This window comes from Leopardus geoffroyi, chromosome E1 (genome assembly GCF_018350155.1).
Source record: "Leopardus geoffroyi isolate Oge1 chromosome E1, O.geoffroyi_Oge1_pat1.0, whole genome shotgun sequence".
In the NCBI taxonomy this organism is placed as follows: Eukaryota; Metazoa; Chordata; class Mammalia; order Carnivora; family Felidae; genus Leopardus; species Leopardus geoffroyi.
Window position 1 is genome coordinate 59451621 of NC_059330.1, and position 22540 is coordinate 59474160.

Below are 22540 nucleotides of genomic sequence, written 5' to 3' on the forward strand. Positions count from 1 at the left end.
CCGGCGCTTGCTGGGTGCCGGTGGGCCCCGGATGGTGGCCCTTTGACAACAGAGGATCAGAAGCGGGGATCGAGGCGAGGAGATTAAGGTAGGGAGGCCTTTGGACGAAACCAGAGCCTTTGACAGCTTATTCGGTAGAAGCGATGGGGTGTGGGGGAGGCCAAGGCAGTGAGTGGGAGAAAAATAAACTCAGACTCCTGGGCTGAACTGTTTTGGACATTGTGCTGTTCCGTGGTCCTTGTTTCCTCCTGGGAGCGGGGAGGGAATTGAAGAACTCTAAGGCTGTTGTGTGTGTTGGGTGACAGAGTCCTCAGTGACCCTTTTGCATCAGGGCGTCTAGGGGTGCTGACTCAGTGATCGCTCATCTTTTCCGAGGGTGGCTCTCCCGTATCTTGGTAGTCCCGATCTCTGGAGGTCCTTTTATGCTTTGAGCTGGGTGATCATGCTGACAGAATGAGACCTTTCTGCATCTGGGATTCGTGTACCGCTGGCATGGAGCAGAGGACGGGACTGCGGGGAGGGACCGGCCGAGGGGCTGGCGCGGCCGCAGCAGAAACCCGGAAGAGCCGTTCCGCGCGCGGTCTCACCGGGAGGCGGTCGGACGTTGGAAGAAGCTCCTCGCACTTCCGCCCCTACGCTGGGTTTCCAGGCTGTTTTCGTGGAGTGGTCACTGGGAACCGGCATGGTGTGGTGATGCAGGCCGGTCTCTTGCTCCGGGGCCGCATTTGGAGGTGGACGGAGAGGCGAGAGAAGTCTGGGCCCTGCTTCTGGCGGACCGTGCTGTCCCCAGACAGACAGCGATGTTGACACTTCTGCTGAAAGGCGGGGTGGGGTCTCTGTTCCCGCCTCGTAGATCCGCCCCTGTGGCCGGGGGCCGCGGCATCTCAGAGACTGGGTCCGGGATGGCCTTCCCTCGGGTCCGCTGGGCTTCTCGTTGCTGGAGCGGCCACCTTGCTGCCCCCGGCCGATGCTCACCTCAGGCCCCAGATGTGCGGGGTGGAGGCAGGCGGACTTTGAACGTGGCAACGTGGCTGACTGACACCACTAGGCAGGGGAGTCTGTGGGACAGCAGTACATAACTGGGACACGTTTTGGAAGCTGGAAGCTGGTGTTGCCACGTTGAAATCCTAAAGCCTGTGGCGCTGGCCTTTGGACGAGGAGACAGGGCTTGCCGGGCTCAAGCATGAACCCCCTCCTCATTCCCAGCCCGGTCTCCACGCAGAGGGTCCTCACATGAAGGGGCGCGGCCTCCTTGGGGACAGGGGCCTCCAGGGCTCGTGGCCCGCCTGACGCTCCCCAGGCCCGGTCCCCAGGCCCTGTCCTCCGCCTGTCCCCGGGAGTGGGGTGGCAAGGGTTATCGATGGATGCCCCCAAAGCGCACAAAGTGTGTAAAGAAATGCTGCGTGTGTCTGGACGGGGAGGCAGGGACACGGCACACAGTGAGAGGCCTGGCCCCCCGAGCTCCCAAGGGGAGGAGGCAGGCCGAGAAACGCACCTAGATGCGAACACCGCTGCTTTCTGGGGCAAACGGAGCATCTCCATCGGGGCCTCCCGGGCGGCCCGTGTGGCCGTGGTCTCTAGCCGGAGGGGCCGTGTGAGGGGCCTCATCCCACTCTGCCCGTGATGTGGGCCCGGGGACCCTGGGCTCCGGGCTGGGGTGGTGATCCCGTGGGCCGTGGGGCCCGGGGCAGGTGTCTGGTGCCTTGTGTACATGGAAATGTGTGGCGTGTTCCGTGGGGTGGCCTGGCGGGTTGTGTTTTCCGGAGAGGACCGCTCGGCGACTCCCACCCCGTGTGCCATCCCTGTGGCGTCGCTGGGACACTCTTGCCATTGAGAGACCACGTCCCTTTTCTCTCGCCTTGGGTCTGGGCCCCCGTGGCCATGGTAGAAATGATGCTCTGTGTCTTGGGGACAGCAGACAGCACGGCTTCTGTCGGGTTCTCTTAGGGACACCCGTGCTTGGGCCCAGGCCACCAGCCGTGAGGAAGCTTGGTCCAGCCCCCCTGGGGAGCCCACATGGGGAGGCCATGCACCGGTGTTCCTGTCGTCGACACGTCAGAGAAGAAGCTTCTGGGTGGTTCCAGCGCAAGTCAGCAGCCTTTGCGTCTTGCCAGCCGAGGCCCCAGACGTTGTAGAGCAGAGACCAACTAACTGTCCCCTCTGCCCCTTTCTGGATTCCTGACCCGCAGCTCCCCCACCCCCACCCCCTGTGGGGCAGTTTGTCGAGCCCACCGTCCCGTCCCTGCGTCGTGGCAGGCGCCCATGTGTGCCGTGGGGGTGGCCACCGGGCTGGGGAGCGTCGCAGTGTCTGTGGTGCCCTCCCGCGTGCTCTCCCTCGTCTGGCGCCTCGTCCCCAGTTCTCCTGCCGTCGGTGGAGACCGCTGACTTTTCTGGGGGCCCATTTGTATCAGCACCCACGGAGGCCTCGCGCCTTGTGCTTTTCCGTGTTCGTATGTTCCTGGGTTTCTTCCTGATGCCCGGTGACGGTAGGGACGAGCACGGTGGTCGCCCGTCATGCCATTTATTTTTGTTGCAAAAAGCACGTCTCCTAATAAGAATAGTCTCACTTTTACCCAGGCGATCCACCTGGGGCCTTTGTTGAGTCAATTGAAAATGATTTTAATCTAACCGTTCTGCCGTCACGCCGAGAGAAACGTACCGAGAAGCTGTTAAAGCAGTGACAGCACGGGATGAGGAGGATTCGGCACAAATGGTGATTGTTTTTCAGAGCTTAAGATCTAACTGAAGGTCTGATTTGTAATCAAGTACTGATAGGCAGTAAATCGAGGGGACTGGGGAACAGGACACCTTCTGATTGTTGTTGTACAAATAGGGCGCATATGGTCAGAGGTCCCCAAGGCCACCGCCTCCTTCGATGGCTCCCTGGGGGGACGGTGGGACTCAGCCCCTAGTGTTCACGGCCACAGTGACCGCAGTGAGACAGCAAAGCCACAAAGGGAGGAGGCGCACAGGGCAGAGTCTAGCGGGTGGGCACAGGCTTCCAAGCGTCCTCTCCCGGGGGAGTACCCGCACACGCGTGGCTCCCCTGGCAGTGGGTGAGGACAGCGTGCGTGGAATGTGGCCACCAGGGAAGCCCAGTAAGGATTCAGCACCCGGGGTTTCTACTGGGGGCTGGCCACTAGGCAACCCGTGCGTGGCACAAAACTTCCGGGCTCCCAGAAGCAAAAGCGGTGTTCCAACGAGGCCGTTTTCAGCTGAGCTCTGAAATGTAATCGTAGCCACAAAAGGGAAGTTGCAGGTATGTTGGGAGACGACGAGACTTAGGCTTTTAGAATTTCATGTTAAGTATTGGGTGAAGATGGAACTTTCCCGAGCTGCTCTTCTGTGCAAGTGCTGAATACTGGCAGGGAGTTGCTTTTGTGAAAACAGCGCTGAATTGTAACTGAATATTAACTACCTATAAAATACTGCATTACCAAAGTGTTTAACGTGATTTCCTCCGTCTTTGTAAATGCAGGACTGTCATCGGACCGAGTAACGAGCTGGTGTGCGGACGGGAGGGAAGCAGAGAGCGCTGCTCCAGGGGCCTGTTGGCGCAGAAGGTGGAGGCCGGGGTGCCACAGGCTTCCCTGCGGAGGACGCCCTGGGGTGGGGGCGGGGCTGGCCGGCCAGACTCCCGTGAGCCTCTTCTGCCCCCCTCCCCGCTCCCGCTCCCCTGTCTGTGCTGAAGCAGACGCACTCTTGGTGTCGGGTCTAGAGAATCGTGATTTTGGTGGACTCCCTTTCTTTGGGATTCAAGGAAAATATGGCTAAATAGGGTTTAAAACGTGGGTCTCAAGGCTTGGTCCTAGCCCACAACACCCTCCCGTGGCCCTGGGGCTAGAGGTTTAAGGGAAGGTTTTGCTGAATCTCAAGATTAAGCTTGTAGCCAGGCAAAGAGGAAAGAAAGACTGAGCACTTTTTTTTTTTTTTTAGAGTTTATTCAGTTTGACAGAGAAAAAAAGTGCGAGAGTGGTAGGGGCAGAGAGAGAGAGAGAGAGAGAGAGAGAGAATCCCAAGCAGGCTCCGTGTTGTCAGCACAGAGCCTGATCCCGGGCTCAGTCCCAAGAACTGTGAGATCATGACCTGAGCCAAGATCCAGAGTTGGCCGCTCAGCCGCCTGAGCACCCCCCACCCCGGCGCCAGAGTCCAATTACCGACAGCTTGGGGTGGGGAGGTGGGAGACGACAGGGCACGTGAAACCCTTCCTGAGCTTCAAGAGGACGCGCCATGTGGCTGTGGCGCCTGAGAGCCCCGGGCAGGGCCCTCGCGCGACGGCTGGAGTGGACGCTCCTGCCTGGACGGCACCCCTTAAGTCTCCGCTCTCAACCGTTCCAGACGGGGTGTGCGGCTGCAGGGCTCACGGGGCTGGGCTGCCGTCCTGGTTGGGGCCACCTGGCCATTTCGCTTGTATTTGTCTGATTTTCTTTTAGAGGGGACACTGTGGGAAATTCTTTCCCTGAGGCAGACTTCAGGCTTCTGTCTCTCTGTCTGCCCGCCCACCGGTTTCCTTTTGCCTTAACTATTTACCTAACAATTCATTCACTCATAATCAATCAATCAATCAATCAATCAGTCTTTCTACTATACGTTCTGCCTACCCGCCCATTTGCTCACTAAGTGTCTCTCTGTGTACTCCCTGTACACCTGCCCACGTGTTCACTCGTGATCTCCTTGTCTGCACGCCTGTTTACCTACCCACATACCTGTGAGCCCATTCGTGCATTCGTGCGTTCATTCCAAGGTCTGTTGTGTGTGCGTACCTCCTCTGATGAGACCCCACTCTGGAATTCTAGAGGGAGCTACTCAGATTCCACGTTCATTCATTCTCCAGTGAGGAAAAGACCTTATCGCTGAAGTGAGTGAAAGGTGGCCGTAGATTCCGTATTAGCAGCCGAGTGTGGTGCGTGTGCACAGTGAGGGAGCGTGTGCACGGTCCTGGGGCTTTCTCCGACTCCCTACTGAGTAAAAACGGTGTGAAAACTTTATTACTGTGTGGCTGTTGACACGATCACATTTTAGTTATATGTGGAGGCAATTTTGGATCCCAAACTAGAGTTTTTAAAAAAAATTTTTTTTCAACGTTTTTTATTTATTTTTGGGACAGAGAGAGAGACAGAGCATGAACGGGGGAGGGGCAGAGAGAGCGGGAGACACAGAATCGGAAACAGGCTCCAGGCTCCGAGCCATCAGCCCAGAGCCTGACGCGGGGCTCGAATTCACGGACCGCGAGATCGTGACCTGGCTGAAGTCGGACGCTTAACCGACTGCGCCACCCAGGCGCCCCCAAACTAGAGTTTTAATAATGTTTAAAAAATATTTTAATGGTTCTAATCTCATGTATCAATAGTGTTTTTTAAAAAAATTTTTAATGTTTATTTTTTTATTTATTTATTTTTTAAAAATTTTTTTTTTTCAACGTTTATTTATTTTTGGGACAGAGAGAGACAGAGCATGAACGGGGGAGGGGCAGAGAGAGAAGGAGACACAGAATTGGAAACAGGCTCCAGGCTCTGAGCCATCAGCCCAGAGCCCGACGCGGGGCTCGAACTCACGGACCGCGAGATCGTGACCTGGCTGAAGTCGGACGCTTAACCGACTGCGCCACCCAGGCGCCCCTAATGTTTATTTTTGAGAGAGAGAGAGACAGAGCATGAGCAGGGGAGGGGCAGAGAGAGAGGGAGACATAGACATCAAAGTGTTTTTTTTTTTTTAATTTTTTTTTTAACGTTTATTTACTTTTGAGACAGAGAGAGACAGAGCGTGAACGGGGGAGGGTCAGAGAGAGGGAGACACAGATTCCGAAACAGGCTCCAGGCTCTGAGCCGTCAGCACAGAGCCCGACGCGGGGCTCGAACTCACGGACCGCGAGATCATGACCTGAGCCAAAGTCGGACGCCCAACCGACCGAGCCACCCAGGCGCCCCTCAAAGTGTTTTTTAATTGCTGTGTATTTTAGTTTACTGGTTGGTTATTATTTTTGTGCCCTTTCCTGCTTTCTAATGGTTGAATCAGGATTCAAACTCATTATGCTTGACTTCAAAACCAGTGGTTTGCCCATCGGTTTCCTGAAGTTTCTTGTGGAGCGTGTGTGTGCGTGTGCACACGTATATATATCCATCCATACACACAACGTGCATTTATATACACACACACACGTATATAAAGTTAAATTTGTTTTGGCCTTGCTTGTTTACAGGAACTGGGGAACATTTTGTCCCCTGGCACCAGTCTCGGGGCGGGTCTGGGTCTCTCGGAGACGCGGCCCTGCGTGGGTGCTGCTTGCTGTGTGTTCGTATGCCTCACGTCTGAGTGCCCCCCGTATTCATCCGTCAGTTAAACCCTTGTTCACCGGAAGAAAACAGTTTTTTTTATCACGCTGCTTAAATAGGTCGGACTTGAAGCTAGGTGAGAGGGTTTGTCTAGGCTGTCTACCTGCATGTGGGATTGAGTCGTAGGGCGTGTGCGTTCCCCAGGTGGGTCGTGTTGCCAGAACTCTCTCCAGAGAGGAAGGTCGCTGACGCTCCGCGTCCCGGAGTGTCCGAGGGCTCCCGTCTGACCACAGCCTTGCTAACACTGTGCGTTCTCGGACTTGCGGCTGGCCTTCCCGTCCCATGATGTGGATTTCCCTGAGAAATGAGGAGGTCCCGCATTTCTTGGTGTGAGTGTGTGTTGGCCGTCTAAGTTTTTTCTGTTGGAAATCGTAGTTCTTTTTCGTATTTTCGTCTTGTTTCTTAGTATTTCTTCTCTCTTTTAACCCCAGAATTGATGCTAGTACTTTGTCTGGGTGGACATTTCCCCTAAACCTGCATTCAGGGTGTGTACGTGTGTGTGTGTGTGTGTGTGTGTGTGTGTGTGTGTGTGTGTGAGAGAGAGAGAGAGAGAGAGAGATTCACGGGTTGATGTGCTTGACCTCATCATGTTTCCCTCCTGTGCCCTTTGTGTGACTGTAGACCCTTCTGGCCTGTTGAGCATCCCTCACCCCCTTGGCCTTATGTTGCCACCTCTGTCACGCACGCCAATTTCTCACACACCTGTGGGTATTTCTAGGGTTCATAATTTTCTTAAAAAAAATTTTTTTAATGTTTATTTATTTTTGAGAGGGGGAGGGGCAGAGAGAGAGGGAGATGCAGAATCCAAAACAGACTCTGGGGCCCGAGCTGTCAGCACAGAGCCCGACGCGGGGCTCGAACCCACAAACTGTGAGATGGTGGCCTGAGCCGAAGTCGGACGTTTAACCAACTGAGCCCCCCAGGAGCCCCTGATCTTCATAATTTTCTAAAACGCATAGGGTCTTGGAGTAGATGGGACACAAATGTGAAACCACCCCTCGTCACCCTGTTGGTAGCTGGGACGCGGTCGTCATGCTAACTAGCCTGGGACGGGCCTGCTCTGTGTGCAGAGTGCCCAGACGTGCAGCCCCGGGCCCTGGCAGCTCTTCTCCACCATGGGGCCCGGGCCCTGGCCTTGCCAGCGATTCTCAAACTTCTGTCTCTGGCACACACTTAGCATCTGCGGTGTGTGCTCTCGATGGCTGCGGAGGCTCCCGTGCTGTGACGTCATCATGCCCAGAGAGTGGTTCTCGGGTGTCCTTTGTAAAGAGTCCCTGTCTCCAGCAGGTGCCCTGCCCCCCGTGCTCTAGTGGGGCACGCGGTGCTCCATGTGGAATCCAACGTGGGGCTCCCACGGCGCCGGGGGCTTCGGGAGGACAGACGAGAGCTGTCGCCGGGCTGTGCGGAGGTTTTCAGGAGTTAGTGGCACAGACGGCGGAGCGAAGGGCATTCCAGGCGGCGGGGATGGTCAGCGGTGCCTGTGGGTGACAGATCGGGCAGGGCCACGCCACGCTGGCTGGAGGCCACCACGAGGGTTCCTCCAGAGATGTCCCCGTTCGGGGCACGGGTGGCGTTCGTGCGGAGACGGCTGAGGAGGCCGGGTTGGAGGGGGGCAGTCGCTGATGCGCTGCTGTCCTGGAGGAGGGACAGGCTGAGGCCTCAACAGGGGGGTGAAGAAAGTGCAAAGTGGACGTCAGTTTGACGGTCAACGCGCAGGACTTGGGGTGAAGCCTCCAGGTCTCAGAGCTGAGTGATCGGCAGTGCCTTTTGCTGGCGCAGGGGTGATGCACATAGGACAGATTTGGGGTCGGTGCGGGTAGGGGAGGATGACACAGAGACAGTCCAGAGGGCTGCAGGGCAGGAGGAGACACTGCGAGGGGGAGGTGGCCTCCCCTCCCCTTCTCCCCTTTGTGCTCCTCCCTGCTCCTCCCCCCTTTCACCTTCCGAACCCCCGCTTTCCCCTCCTCCTCCCCCTCCCCCTTTCTGCTCCTCCCCCTCCTTCCCTGCCCCTCCCCCTTCTCCCTCCCCCTTCTCCCTCCCCCTTCTCCCTCCCCCTTCTCCTCTTCCTCCTCCTCCTTCCCTACTTCCTCCTCCCCTTCTCCTTCCCCACTCCTCCCCCTTCCCTTCCTCCAACCCTTCTCCGCTCCCCACCTCCTGCTCCCCACCGCGTATCTGTTCAGTTTTACTACTTCCATTATACAGTCAGCTCAGCAAAATGTAAAACATTTACTATTCCTGGTACGTGCAGCAAAAGCTCAATTATACAACATAATGATGTATAGACAGAAAACATTTCTGAATTCTGTTCCTGTGATGTATAATGTTCCCATTGTTGTCAGTAACCGTAGCTCATTAAAGTGAGCCAGCGTTTCTGTCGTTGTTAGTAAGAAGGGTTCGGTGGGCTTCGTTTACTCGACTAGTAATGAAAAAGTGGCCAGGCTGCAGTGCCGGCTGCCCCGTGGGCCGCGTGGCCGGGTGATGGTGCGGGGAGGGAACAGGTGCCTGCCAGGAAGCCTCTGGGGAGAGGGTGGCAGGTGGTGGTCTCAGGGCTGCACCCCTGGGGGGTCCTTGTTGGCAGCTGTCACTGACAGGGCTGAGCCCGAGGTGGACCTTCCCGAGGGGGTCACCGGGCCAGTGACAGAACCGCCCGGAAGGAGCATCCTGTATCGCCGAGAAAGAGGAGGCCAGAGGGAACACTGCTTCGTTGACATGTTAGAATTCACTCCTGAAGGAAAACCCAGAAGGTTCTTGGACACAGGCTTGGTTTTGGACGGAAGGTGCCAGCATGCCAACGACCCAGGTTAGCAAGAAAGGCGGAAAACACTCCTGGTGTTGGGGTGCTGTGGCCCCTCTGCTCTACCTGCTGAGGTCTGGTGTGGCACGGAAGTGTGCACAGTCTGGGCGTCGTAACGGTCTGGAAACTGTCCCTTCGTGGACACGAGGATCAAACAACAGAGTATATTTTTGCTTGGGTTCTTGCGATCCGCCTCGTTTTCTCCAGGCCTCTCTTCCGAAAGGCTGTCATCCAGCCGGGAGAGTCGAAAGAACGGGGTGACGCACGGCTCCGTGTCCTCCGCTTAGATTCAGCCGTTCTTTCCAGCTTGCCGTGTTGGCTGTTTTCCCTCACACTGTTGTGCGTTTTGAGTCGTTTGAAAGCAGACACACGACGACTCTTTCCTCCTGAACTCGGCACCCTTCTTCGCCTACATCCTCCCGCCCCACCCTGCCCCCGTGGTCACTCCTGTGCGCCGTGCGGCGTCCTCTTTGTTGTCGGGCGCCTGCTCTGTGCCCACGTTCCTCCAGCCGCGCTGTGACCTGTTACAAGGGTTTGTGGCTCCCTTATCTTTTCAAATCAAGAACCTTTTTTCTTTAGAACAACGTTGACATTTTGCAGAAGGGTCCAGGCATTGTGCTGGAGAATGCCTCCCCTTTAGGTTTTGCTGATTGTTTCTTCGTGGCGTCGTTTCACTTGTTTCTCTGTGTCCTGCATTTCACGGGAGCCAGGCGTCCAACAGTGAACCACGGTTATGTTTGGGTCAAGCCTGTCGTCTGGTGGGATGCCAGGATGCTGTTGTTCACGTCCCATTGCATTAGTGAGTCAATTTTTAACTTAGTACACAATTCTCTATCATTTAAAAAGAGCGCGGGTTGTTTATGAGAGTCTTAATTGTATTCTGTCATCACACTTAATCGATTGTCTAGCTACGAAACTCTAGGTTGGAAATCTGGTTTGCTCTCCTTCCACTTGAGATTTCTGAAGCCATTCTGATTCCTAGCTTTCTCTTTGTGACTGATTGTTTTTCTCTGAAGCCTGTGTCCTGTTATGATAGGAGTGCTTTTCTTTGAACTTTTAATTTAAACTGATTGGGGCGCCTGGGTGGCTCAGTCGGTTGAGCGTCCGACTTCGGCTCAGGTCGTGATCTCACAGTTCGTGAGTTCGAGCCCCGCGTCGGGCTCTGTGCTGACAGCTCGGAGCCTGGAGCCTGCTTCGGATTCTGTGTCTCCCTCTCTCTCTGCCCCTCCCCCACCAACGCACACTCTCTCTCTCTCTCTCTCTCTCTCTCTCTCTCTCTCTCTCAAAAATAAATAAACATTAAAAAAAAATTTTAGGGGCGCCTGGGTGGCTCAGTCGGTTAAGCATCTGACTTCGGCTCAGGTCGTGATCTCACAGTTCGTGAGTTCGAGCCCCATGTCGGGCTCTGTGCTGACAGCTCGGAGCCTGGAGCCTGCTTCACATTCTGTACCTCCCTCTCTCTCTGCCCCTTCCCTGCTCATGCTGTGTCTCTCTCTGTCTCAAAAAATAAAATAAACATTTAAAAAAAAATTTTTTTTTAAACTGATTTGAAAATCATTGTCAAAGATGTAATGCTGCAAAATGTGGGTGGAAGTTTTAAGGGCAAAACAATGTATATTAGGGCGTATGTGTATTTATAAAAAGAACTAACAGCACCTCAAATTTTGCAGCTCAGAAACCTCACGACAGCACCCCAGGGCCAGGGATTGCCTGTGTACCCCACTCTTGCAGTGAAGCACACCCCCTCGGTGTGGCACTCAGCTCGCCTGGGCTCTGTCCCCCCGGGGAGCCCGTGCGTCTCCCCCGCTCTGCTCCTGTGACCCCGTGCTGCCTGGCTCGTCAGCTGGCCTGTGAATTGTCTGTCCAGACTCAGGCTGAGTGTCTCCATTCCTTTGAAGTCTCTGTTTCTGTCAGACAGGGCGAGGGCTAAGCCCTATCCTGTGGCATCCCCTGGACCCCTGACTACCTCTGATGCCCCAGATGTTTGAGGAGGACGTTTGAAATGAATATTTAGACTCCAGCCTCTCATGCCTTCCCTTTTGTGCTTACGTTTAATACGCGATAGCATCTCTGCACGGACGCTTCCGACAACGATTGGATCCAGGTGATTCTCTGTGGTTTCACAGTGGGAAGGAAGCATTCTTGGAATGGCGGGAAGATTTCAGGGGGGCCCTGCGATCTGTGTCGGCGGCTGCGAAGGAGATGAGGTGTCCGTCCCCACGCTCGTCTGTCCCCAGGGCTGCCTGTGCTAGGTGGATTTCCTGGCCCAGGACTTGAGGAGATCGTTGGCTCTCTTCCCGGTGTTGATGGAGGGTCCGCGGGGGCACTGCTGGGGCCCTGTGTGGGCCGCGATTGCCGTCTGGTTTCTGAAACAGCCTCCCACTCCCTCTCTCTTTCCCGTGTTCACCCAGGGCCTTCCTCTTGTCAGCAGGGGCCCCAGGGCCCGGGCTTCAAAGGTGACCAGGTGAGGTGGATGCACCCACGGTCCAGAGGGGCCACCCACGAATCAATGCTCGTGAGCCCGGTGCTGCGGTCTGAGTGGCCCGGTCGGTCGGCAGGGGGACGGCGAGGTGGCCTCCCTGGGGAAGGGACTGGCCTTCAGTGGCTCAGAGGCTTTGCTGTGATTCATGTTTGAAATGTTCCCTGAAAGATCACATTCCTTTTTGAAATTGGTTTTGCTTTATGTTTTTTTTTATGTTTGTTTATTTATTTAGAGAGAGAGAGTGTGTGTGTGTGCATGTGTGCAAGCAGACACGTGCGTGCACAAGTGGGGTTGGGCTGGAGAAGGAGAGAGAGAGAGAGAAAGTCCCAAGCAGGCTCCACGCTGTCAGTGCAGAGCCGAACGCAGGGCTGGAACCCACGAACTGTGACATCATGACCTGAGCTGAGACCAAGAGTCGGACGCTCAACCGACTGAGCCCCCCAGGCGCCTTCCTTGGCTTCTGAATAATAAAATTTGTTGGGATCATGAATGATTTTCATGACTCCTTCAGGACAGACCCTTAGGCTTGGCTGTCAGCAGAAAACCCACCGCGTTTGCAGACACATTGTAGGTGAGGCTTTGCGTTGTTCCCATAGGCACCGAGGTGGTGAGACGTGGCCCTTCGGTGCTGGGGCGCGTTGTGTGTTTCTGCGACGGTTTCTGAGAGCAGAGCAGACAGAGGGTGTTGGAGACAAAACATTTTGTCGAGGACGAATGTAGACAGAGAACGGCAGGCTGTGGCAGACGCCTCACCGCTCAGGTCCCAGCGCCTGCTTTCGGGCAGCGGGTGGAGGGGTGGCGCCGTGCGTCCATGGTTTGCGGTCCCGGCCCGCGGGCCTGGCCGCACGCCGGGCTGGCTGTCAGCTGGCTGAGCACCGGCGGTCCCGAGGACGTTCGTGCCGCGCTCTACCAGCAGGGCTTGGAGACAAGTTGCGATGTTGATAATTGTTACTTCGTGTTTATGATTTTTTTTTTTTAAGTTTATTTTGATTTTGAGAGAGAGAAAGAGAGGGAGCGAGCAGGGAAGGGACGGACAGAGGGAGAGAGAGAATCCCAAGCAGGCTCCGTGCTGCCATTGTGGAACCCGACACGGTGCTCAGATCCACGAACCGTGGTGAGATCATGACCTGAGCCAAAATCGAGGCTTGGAGGCCACCCAGGCACCCCTTTGCTTAGATGCTTTCCACCGGTGGCCCTGCCCTGTGGTCATTTCTCACTTAGAATCCCTTTGAATCATTGGGTCATGGAGGAAGTTCCGACATTAATTTTCTGAAGGTGAGGTTCACAAAGCCAGGGCTCCGCTCTGACAGTGCAGATTCTACTTGGGATTCTGTCTCCTGCTTGTACACACTCTCTCTCCCCCTCTTAAATAAATAAGTAACTTAAAAAAAAAAAGACTATGGGGAACCACAGATAGCAGATGCCTGCCACATTCTTTCCCTGTGGGAGTGTCTTTTTTTTTAAGTTTATTTATTTATTAAAAAATTTTTTTTTTAATGTTTATTTATTTTTGAGAGAGACAGAGACAGAATGTGAGTGGGTTAGGGCCAGAGAGAGAGGGAGACACAGAATCGGAAGCAGGCTCCAGGCTCTGAGCTGTCGGCACAGAGCCCGACGTGGGGCTCGAACCCACGAGCTGTGAGATCGTGACCTGAGCCGAAGTCGGACGCTCAACCGACTGAGCCCCCCAGGCGCCCCTATTTATTTATTTTGAGAGAGGGTGTGAGCAGGGAGGAGGGAGACAGACAGAATCCCAAGCAGGCTCCTTGCTTAGCACCGACACAGGGCTCAGTCCTACAATCCTGGCATCTTGACCTGAGCCGAAACCAAGATCCGGACGCTCAAGCCACCCAGATGCCCCTCCCTGTAGGCGTGACTCCATGGTATTCAGTGTCTGTGTGCAGGACCTTTGATTGACCTGTGCCTCTCTGGTACCCCTCAGCAGCACACGCCAGCCCCTGTTGACATCGGTGTTTTTTTCCTTTTTGGTTCTTTCCTGCTGCGCCCAGGGCGGGCCTTCTTCTTTTATGGCAGCAGCTTCCTGGCTGACCTCCCTTTCGTCTCAAGTCAGCGTTGGCCATCGACGCGAGTAGCCTTCCTGGAGCCCCGAGGAGCTGTGTTCCGCCCGACAGCGTTCACGGGGTTGCGACCCTCTCCCCGGCCCCTGTCGTCGAGGTGCACCCCGCCCTCCACGAGGAGCTGCAGGGCCCGTGAGCGGGATGGGAGTGGAAGAAAACGGCCCCGCGCCGCGTCCGTGGCTGTTGTGAAATGCCTGTTGTCGAGGTGTGCCCACCACGGGTGTGTCCTCAGCCAGGGTGGGGGCTCTGTGTGGTCTGCCTCGGGATTGTTTTTAGGAAGTGCCGGGTAAGGAAGAGCGGGAGCAGAGTCCGTCCTGAACGAACGGCTCGCTCCCACGGCGATGCTGCCGCTTTTAGTTTACGTTGGGAGGAGAAGGGCCGTGACCCAGTGTCTGGTCAAACAAAAGAAATCTCTAAATCGCCTTGAAATCAATCCACTTATTAAAGGACAGTCTCATTCTCAAGAAAGAAATTTTAGCAGTGAGCTTTATCTTGTGTCCTAAACCGGGAAGGCGCGGAGACAGATGGACGAGAGCCGTTGCTGCACTTACTTGGTGGGGCAGGTGTTCATTGATTATGAGGCTGTGTTCGGTCCGGTTAGGATGCTGGGTGGGGGGGCATTCACTTTGGAATGTCCCCTCTCTGTGAAGAGCTTTCATACTATTCTTACTTTCTACTTTCTAATCTTATGCTCTAATAAACATTGCCTGCTGCTCAAAAAAAAAAAAAAAAAACCCAAAAAACAACAAAAAAAGAATGCTCGAGACTGAGAACGTGGATCTCCGTGAGCTCAGCGCCTGTCACCTGCCTTGCATTTCCCCTCGAGATCCCAGCACGCTCGTTGCCTTGGATACTAGTCTAAGCTTCAGCTGGCTGAGCAAGCTATTCTCTCTGTCTTCAGAATGTAATGAAAATTGCACGCACGCGCACACACACACACACACACACGCACACACACACACAGAGTCCTTGACTATTGTATTAAATCATTGTTATAACTTTCCTCCTGCTTATAGAAATAATGTGTTTATGGAAAATTTGGAAATACACACACAGAAGGGCCAGGCACAGAGAAGAAAAGAGGAATCATCCACTTTGCACTCCTCGGAGATCAAAACCGCCTGTGACATCTTATGTTTCATTCTGTGTCCTTTGCGTCTGTGGATTCACACATTTCGAACAGTGATTATGGACACTGTTTTGTGCCTTCCTCTTTTTGCTCAAGTTATGTTTGGGTGCCTCCCATGCCACTTACTGGTCCTTGAAAATAGGTCTTTTTTTTTTTTTTTAAACATTTATTCATTTTTGAGAGGCAGAGACAGAGCACGAGCAGGAGAGGGACAGAGGGAGAGAGGGAGACACGGAATCCAAAGCCAGCTCCAGGCTCTGAGTTGTCAGCACAGAGCCCGACGCGGGGCTCGAACCCACGAAATGAGAGATCATGACCTGAGCTGAAGTCGGAGGCTTAACTGACTGAGCCACCCAGGTGCCCTGAAAATACGTCTTTTTTAATAGCTTTATTGAAATATAATTCACACACTACAGAGTTTACCCTCTTACCCACGGAGTCTGATGTGGGAGACAAAGAAAGGCAAAAGAAAAAACAACATTTCCTCACAACTCACACCCCATTGACAAGTCCATGAGCTGGGCAGAGTGACCTCCCTCCAGGAGCTCAGCTGCCTTCATGTTAGTATTTGCTCAGGGCAAAAGGCAATTTTAGCCTAACATTAGCCTGGCCCTCCCCAAGATCCTATAAGTCTCCTTTAACATAAAAATTCCTTTCGAGACTTCCTTTATCTCCACCCCCAAGATACATGTTGGCAATCATCCTCCGAGCATATGGCCCCCTGACATACATCTACAGCGTCTCATGCTGAGGTTTATCAAACAGTAATAAATGACCTTTTCCTAACAGCAGCTAGCCCCTCAAGGTCCTGGGAACCTTGCTTCCAAAATAACCTTAGAGACTGTCCCTAACCCTCTCCCAGCCTGAAGTTGTATAATCAGTCACTCCTCACAGCCCCGCTGCAGCTTTTTCTGCCCACAGGTCCTGTCCCCATGCTTTAGTAAAACCACCATTTTGCACCAAATTCTCTAGAAATATTTGTTAGCCGTTGGCTCCGAACCCCAGCGTTTCCCACTAACGGAGTCGTGCAACCTGAAAATACGTTTTTAAAGGCATTGTCCTGTTCCACCATGTAACAGATGACATCCTTTAACACGTGCCTTTTAATTATGCCCTTCAAGCCAGACCCGTGGGCTTCAATAGACTTAAGTTTGGCATACTTAGACTTTACACTGTTGAGTTACTTGGAGTTAATGTGTAAGCGTATATGTCTTCATGGTAAATCTCTGTGACAAAGTGTTTTTGTTTTCACTTCTTAGATAAGGAGACTGGGTAGTTAATTGGATTTTCTTTTTAAAATGTCACCCCGGGCAGGGTTACAAGAAGGGCCAGGAAGTCCTTGTCGCTCCCTTGGCTCCCTCGTGCCTCAAGTTGGCTTCCCAGACTAGGTCGGGGTGCGTCGCCCATAGACCCACACGCAGGTGTCCCCGGTGGCGGCTGAGGTGGTACCAGGAAGCCCACTTGTTCACGGAGGAGTCACGTGAACATCTCTAGTTTGTTTAAAGCCGTTAAGATCTCTGCAGCAAATCTATTCTGTGTGCCGATCTTTTATCTGATTTGTAGGGGCCTGTGATGTGGGGAGGCTGCTTGCTCCCAGAACCCCGGGTGGGCGGTCTGCAGGGGTGGGAGGGGCCGGGAGGGAGAGCTCTGGCGCTCAAGGTCCGGTGGTGGGGGGGGGCGGGTACGGACATGACTTTCTGATGTTCCCTGTCGGAAAGCTACCTGTTGTCTCTTCCCCTCGCATTAGCCTGCTCTGTAGTGGTGGACGCAGACTTTAAAAGCAGGGAGACTCGGACAGAATTTAGCCTCACACGAGAGGGCTGAAGCCTCAATTAGGCTTCTGGAGGAGGGCAGCGAGCGGACTCCTGAGTTCAGGAGCCGCCCTGGCTCGGGTTCCTGCTGAAACAGGAGGGTGCAGCCGGGGGCCCCCAGGTTCCTGGTTGCTGCTGGGCGGCGGGGGGTGGGTGGGGGTTCTTGTGCTGTATTGCAGGTTTGGGCTGCGGAAAGTCCATTTGATCTGCTTCTTGCCAGGTTGGCCCTTCCTTCTTTCTAGCGGTCTTCCAGACGGGAGTTAGGAGGCAAGCTGTTTTCCTTTTTTTTCAACAACTTGACACCCCCCACCCCCCAGCCCTGTGGTGTATCTGCTCTGTTTGCTGTTACGTTCCAGTTTCTGACTGACTTCCTTTATAAATTATGAATTTGTGCGGCTTCAGCTCTGCTCAAAGTTTTCCTTGATGCTCTGAATCTTAACGAGCACTGCTGGGGATTGGGTGGCTTTGCCTCAGACGAGCTGGGGATAGTGAATGTTGTGGCAAACCTCAGTCTTGCTTCCTGTTTGCTTTCCATTGGGCCCGGTTGTGGGGGGGGGGACCAGTGAGTCACAGCTGTCAGTAGGGGGAGCGGAAAGCAGGATTGGCCAGTGGAGCATGACGTGCTTTCTTCATTCTGCAGAACAGCTTGGGTGTCCTTGCACGTGAGCCCGCGAACCCACAGTCAGGTTTGATTGTACCACTCCATCCACTGAATCTTTTAAATTACATGTGGTTTATCGAGTTAGTTCAGTAGGAGGAAACAAATAAAGGAACCCGTGTGATTTTGTTTTGAGTTCTTTGGGTGGTGGCAGGCAGTCATGTATTTTTAATCGGTGAGGTGACAGGCCCTTGGGTGTACCCGGGGCTTTCAAGCAGGGGTGGCGTCGGGGTCCACGGGCGCTTATCTGAGCTTCTGAATCCAGCAGGCTCTGAGCACAAAGGTTTTCACAGCTCATCTTGTGGCAAAGCGGATGTGACCTAGCGTGAGGTTGTCGATAGTCTTTATTGCACAGATAGTGGATATTTGGGCATTTCACTGCAGAAATTTTAACGGTTTGGATACTGAATGTTGTTCCAGACTCTTCTGGGTGTGCTACATGAGACGTGAGCTGTGTACCATATTATTCTTTTGTAAGTCTGAGAAGTTTTGAAGTTCCAGACAAACCTGGCACCAGAGGACTGCACGGGCACTGCCCAGGCCTTACAGGTGGTGCCGGCTACCGGCCCCCATCGCCGGGGAGTCCCCAGCCTCTCCCACCTGACTTCCAGGGTGTGCTTGAGGCCCTCGGGCTGGGCCCCGAATCATACGGCAGCTTGCTCCGTGCCTGTAGGGGTGCTTCTGTACGGCTGGCGAGCTTCGTCCTGGAGTGCAGCTTGAGGGCTGGAGACATCCTCGGGCCTACGAGCTCGTCCGTCCCACCTCTCACTGCAAGGGTGAGGATGTTGCTCAGGACAGGTTGGAATGAACAGCGGTCACGCACTTTCAACGATCACTTAATGTTTTACAGATTCTCAGAAGGATAACTTTTCAAGTTCAGAATTAGCCTCCGGGGATAGAACGGTCATCTTCAGTTATATTGCATTGGAGAAGAAATGTTTCAAAGTTCAACATGGTTATTTTATATACTGTTATGCAAGTTTTGGCACATTAAATGTAATAGCCCTTACGTTCTCTTAATGCTATAACTGTATTATTAAAAAACATCAATCTGGAACTTTTGGAATGGGAAATGGAAATAAAATACCTAAAAGGCACTTTGGGGTATAGCTAAGAACTTAGAACTTAACCACATTTGGAATCAGGCGAACACTATTAAGATTTGCAGGGGAGCAGAAGACACGTTTGATTGCCTTAAGGATACTTACTGCTAATGTCTCGTGCCCACTTGTGGAATTAAATCGGTTAGGTCAAAAACGTTTTTCTAATTCGTGTCAATATATTTTGGGGACCTTTCTTTCTTATTTTCCTAAAAAGGCATAACTCAGGATGTAGGGTTGGGTGTGCAAGGACGAATCATGTTCTTTCTTTCTGTGTCTTCATTAATTTCACACTGTCACCTGTAAAGCGACCTCACGGAGGTTGTCGCTTGAAATGACGTCTGCTCACTAATGAAGCCTGTACTTGGTGGCAGGCATGGGGACGGACGTGGGGGCCCATCTAGTGTCTCGTGGGACTAAAAGGTGACCGTTGATTGGGCTTACGCGACTATTTCTGCATAAGCACTTGGAGAGCGTCAGACGTAATAATTTTATAATGAAGTTCAATTATTTTACCGAGAATTGTGTTTTGAAGCTCATTAAATGCAGGTGTAGAGGTTGAGGGGACGTAATGTGTCCCGAGGGTCAGCTGGAGGAAGAGGTGGGCTGCGATCGGGGATGTTTGGGTGCCGCACGAATCCCCCCGCCTCATCCTGCACTCCCTTCCTGACCCCCAGGGACATCCAGCGGGAAGACCGGTGGGGACAGGAGCACCCAGCGCAGGGCCCTTGAGGAGAGGATCAGGGCGGCCGGAGAGCTCGGGCTACTGGACGCGGCCTGTTAGGGGGTGAGCGTGAGTAAGCGGAGGCAGCTCTCGCTCAGAAACGGTCAGAAGTGTCCGAGCCTGAGGCCTGCCCGGAGTCCCCGCCGTGCGAGGGAGGCGTGCGGGCTCACGTGTCCCAGAGGGGCTCTCCCCTGCCCTCCTGGGGCGTGAGGCCAGGGGCGGGGGGAAGGCTGCAGGCCCGCTGCCAGGGGTGCCCACCCGGGGCTGGCTGTCCCTTGAAGCAGCCCGCGGAGCGTCGTTCCCTCAGCTGGGCCTCGTGAAAGGGACTAACGGTTGAGGAGTGTGTGCCCTTTGCAGACTGAGGACACAATAAGACTGTGGGGACCAGCTGGGCTGCCACAGTGGGGCACACAGTCTTTCTGGAAGTTGGGGGGACCCGATCCGTGGAGGTAGATGGTTTTCTGCGAGGAGGGCCTCCCTCCCGCCGGGCCCGGGGCTGACTGAGCGAAGCAGCTGGGAACTCGCTGCGGGGTGTGAGTCCCCACCTTGCCGGGCCCTGGGAGCACGGGGGAGCCCCTGGGTTTAAAGATACTGTGGGGCGGCCGTCAGTGTGAGTCACCGTGGCCGCAGGAAGGCCACAGTGATGTCTCCGTGGAACTTCTGGTTCTAAGCGGCTTGTCCTCAAAGGCTGAGTTTGCTAGAAGATAATTGATCAACCGTATGGGATTGTTGAAGCTGATCACTTAAGTATTGGAAAATGACTAACAAAAACAATATTGTTACCGTCTGATTGATTTTCTGCCCTTTCTCCTGACAACAGACAAAGGGACCTTTTTTTTTTTTTTTTAAGGTTCATAACAAGAAGATTCTCTGGCCTGTGTCTCCAGGAAGACACTGCTCTCTTCAGTATGTCTCTCTCTGGAGGCAGGGGTACAGCCTCTTTAAGAAGTGATTTGTCGGGGCACCTGGGTGGCTCAGTCGGTTAAGCGGCCGACTTCAGCTCAGATCATGATCTCGCGGTCTGTGAGTTCGAGCCCCTCGTCCGGCTCTGTGCTGACAGCTCGGAGCCTGGAGCCTGCTTCGGATTCTGTCTGCCTTTCTCTCCGCCCCTGCCCCCCTCACACTCTGTCTCCCTCAAAAATAAATAGATATTTTTATATCTATCAGATATCTATCTGTCAGAGCCCGACGTGGGGCTCAAACTCACAAACTGCGAGATCGTGACCTGAGCCGAGAAGTCGGCCGCTTAACCAACTGAGCCACCCTGGCACCCCTGGCATCTTGAATGAATGTTTGTTCATTTAACATTATAAGAATTTAAGAGTCATTCGGTTAGGAGAATATGATGGTGTGCTGAAACATTCCCTTATTTGCTTAAAATTTAGGTCATATCCACCACGTGTTCTCCGTGATAAGAAATGCTGTGAAGAAGATCTTTACACATAGAGATTTCCCCTTTATTATCCTTTTTTGTATTTTCTATGACAAATTCTCATGTGGAGTTATTGGATCAAAGAAGACAATTTAAAATACTCAATGTTACCAATATGCAGTTTAATGCAACTTTAATCAAAGTATCTATGGGATTAAGAAATTGAGTAACTGATTAATTTGGGGGGGAAAAGCGATGAATATAGATGTAATAACTAAGTAAAAGTTTAAAAAAAATTGTGAGGAAGGAAACCTAGCCCTCCCAAGTATTGTAAAGTGCTGCAAAGATAAATTATTTAAATCAGTGTAGTAGAAGTATTGATTGATGGGATAAGGGAATAAATTCAGTTAGCTAGCCTGCAGTAGGGTTTGGTCTGTCTGGAAATTTATATATGCTAAGGGAATCATGCAAACCTGTGAGTCTGGGAGACATTCTTGTTTGTTTTTATTTATTTATTATTTTAAAGATGTTTGTTTATTTATTAAAAAAAACCTTTTTTTACATTTATTTATTTTTGAGAGACAGAGAGAGACAGAGCGTGAGCAGGGGAGGGGCAGAAAGAGAGGGAGACACAGAATCCGAAGCAGCTCCAGGCTCCGAGCAGTCAGCACAGAGCTTGACTCGGGGCTCAAATTCACGAACCGTGAGATCATGACCTGAGCCAAAGTCAGATGCTTAACTGACCGAGCCGTCCAGGTGTCCCAAAATGTTTATTTGTTTTTGAGAGAGGGAGAGAGTGTGAGTTGGGGAGGGGCAGAGAGAGGGGGACAGAGGATCCGCAGTGGGCTCTGTGCTGACCGGCTGACAGCCCGACGCGGGGCTCGAACCCACGAACTGTGAGATCATGACCTGCGCCTGAGTCAGACACTTAACCGACAGAGCCACCCGGGCGCTCCTGGGGGACATTATTTAACAGGGAGAATTGGTATGATCGGCTAGTATTTTGAGAAGAAAATTAATCCTCGTCTTGTATCATATACCACAGTGACGTCCAGATGGCTTGAAGGGTTAAATGTAAAACACAGTAAAACACTGGAAGAAATCCACGTAGGCCCTCACTGAGCAGGGAGTTCCTGAGCGCCCGGTCTGGGCCAGGTGCGGGCACACACGTGGGTCCACTCTCCTCTTGGGTTGGGGAGCCTCGTCAGAGAGCTCTGCCAGCAGGAAACGCCGTGCATGGTGGTGCTGCCCTGCTGGGATGTGGGGGCAAACCTCCCCGAGAAGTGGCCACTGTGGGCACTGAGACCGCAAGGGAGAGTCAGAGTTGGTGGAGCGGGAAGGGCCGCCTTCCAGGCCGGGGAAGCTGTGGCTGGGAGCGGGGCTGGTGGAGAAGCAGGTGGGAGTCGAGGGTGGGCTCTGGTGCTCAGCACTGGGGGTCAAGGCTGGTGACCCCACTCGGAGCCCTCTCACCTCTTTGAAACGATACCCCACCGCCCCTGCTGGGATTTGTGTTTCCTGCTGGATCCTCACCACCTACAAATAGCGATCGGCACCTAGCAGGCGCTCAGTAGATGTTTGAAGGGCAAATTCTGGATTTCTGGCTTGAGCAGCTGGGTGGGCGGGGTGTTTCCAATTCTGGGCTGCTGGAGAAGGAGCAGGTGTGCAGGAAGCCGTATCAGAGGATAGACCCAAGGTCTTGCATGTCAAGAAGCAGAGAATGAATCAGAGGGTAAATGCCAGACTAGAGAAGTATTTGCAACAAATAATGTGGATGCGGTCTTTAATATGGAAAGAGCACATGAAATCAATCAGAAACCGTTGCCTAATGACGGTATAGTAGCATAAGCGTGAGTAGAAAATCTACAAAAGATAAAAGATACAAATAACGAATACACCTTTGAAATAGTGTTACAAATACTGAAAGAATGCTCACTGAATCAGTGCGATGATTTTTCTCTCATCAAATGATTAATGATTTCAAGTAATGGGAATAGCGTAACCTGGTCGCAGCACAAATTTGTGCAGAGTTTTGGAACGGATTTTGGCAGAATGTATCAAAT

The 22540-nt window shown here is 53.2% G+C and overlaps 1 protein-coding gene across 3 annotated transcripts in view; it reads left to right on the forward strand.

Moving 5' to 3' along the window:
• The window catches only part of RPTOR (regulatory associated protein of MTOR complex 1), a 334714-nt gene that overhangs the window by 48015 nt on the left and 264159 nt on the right, over positions 1-22540 (forward strand). The window lies entirely within an intron of this gene.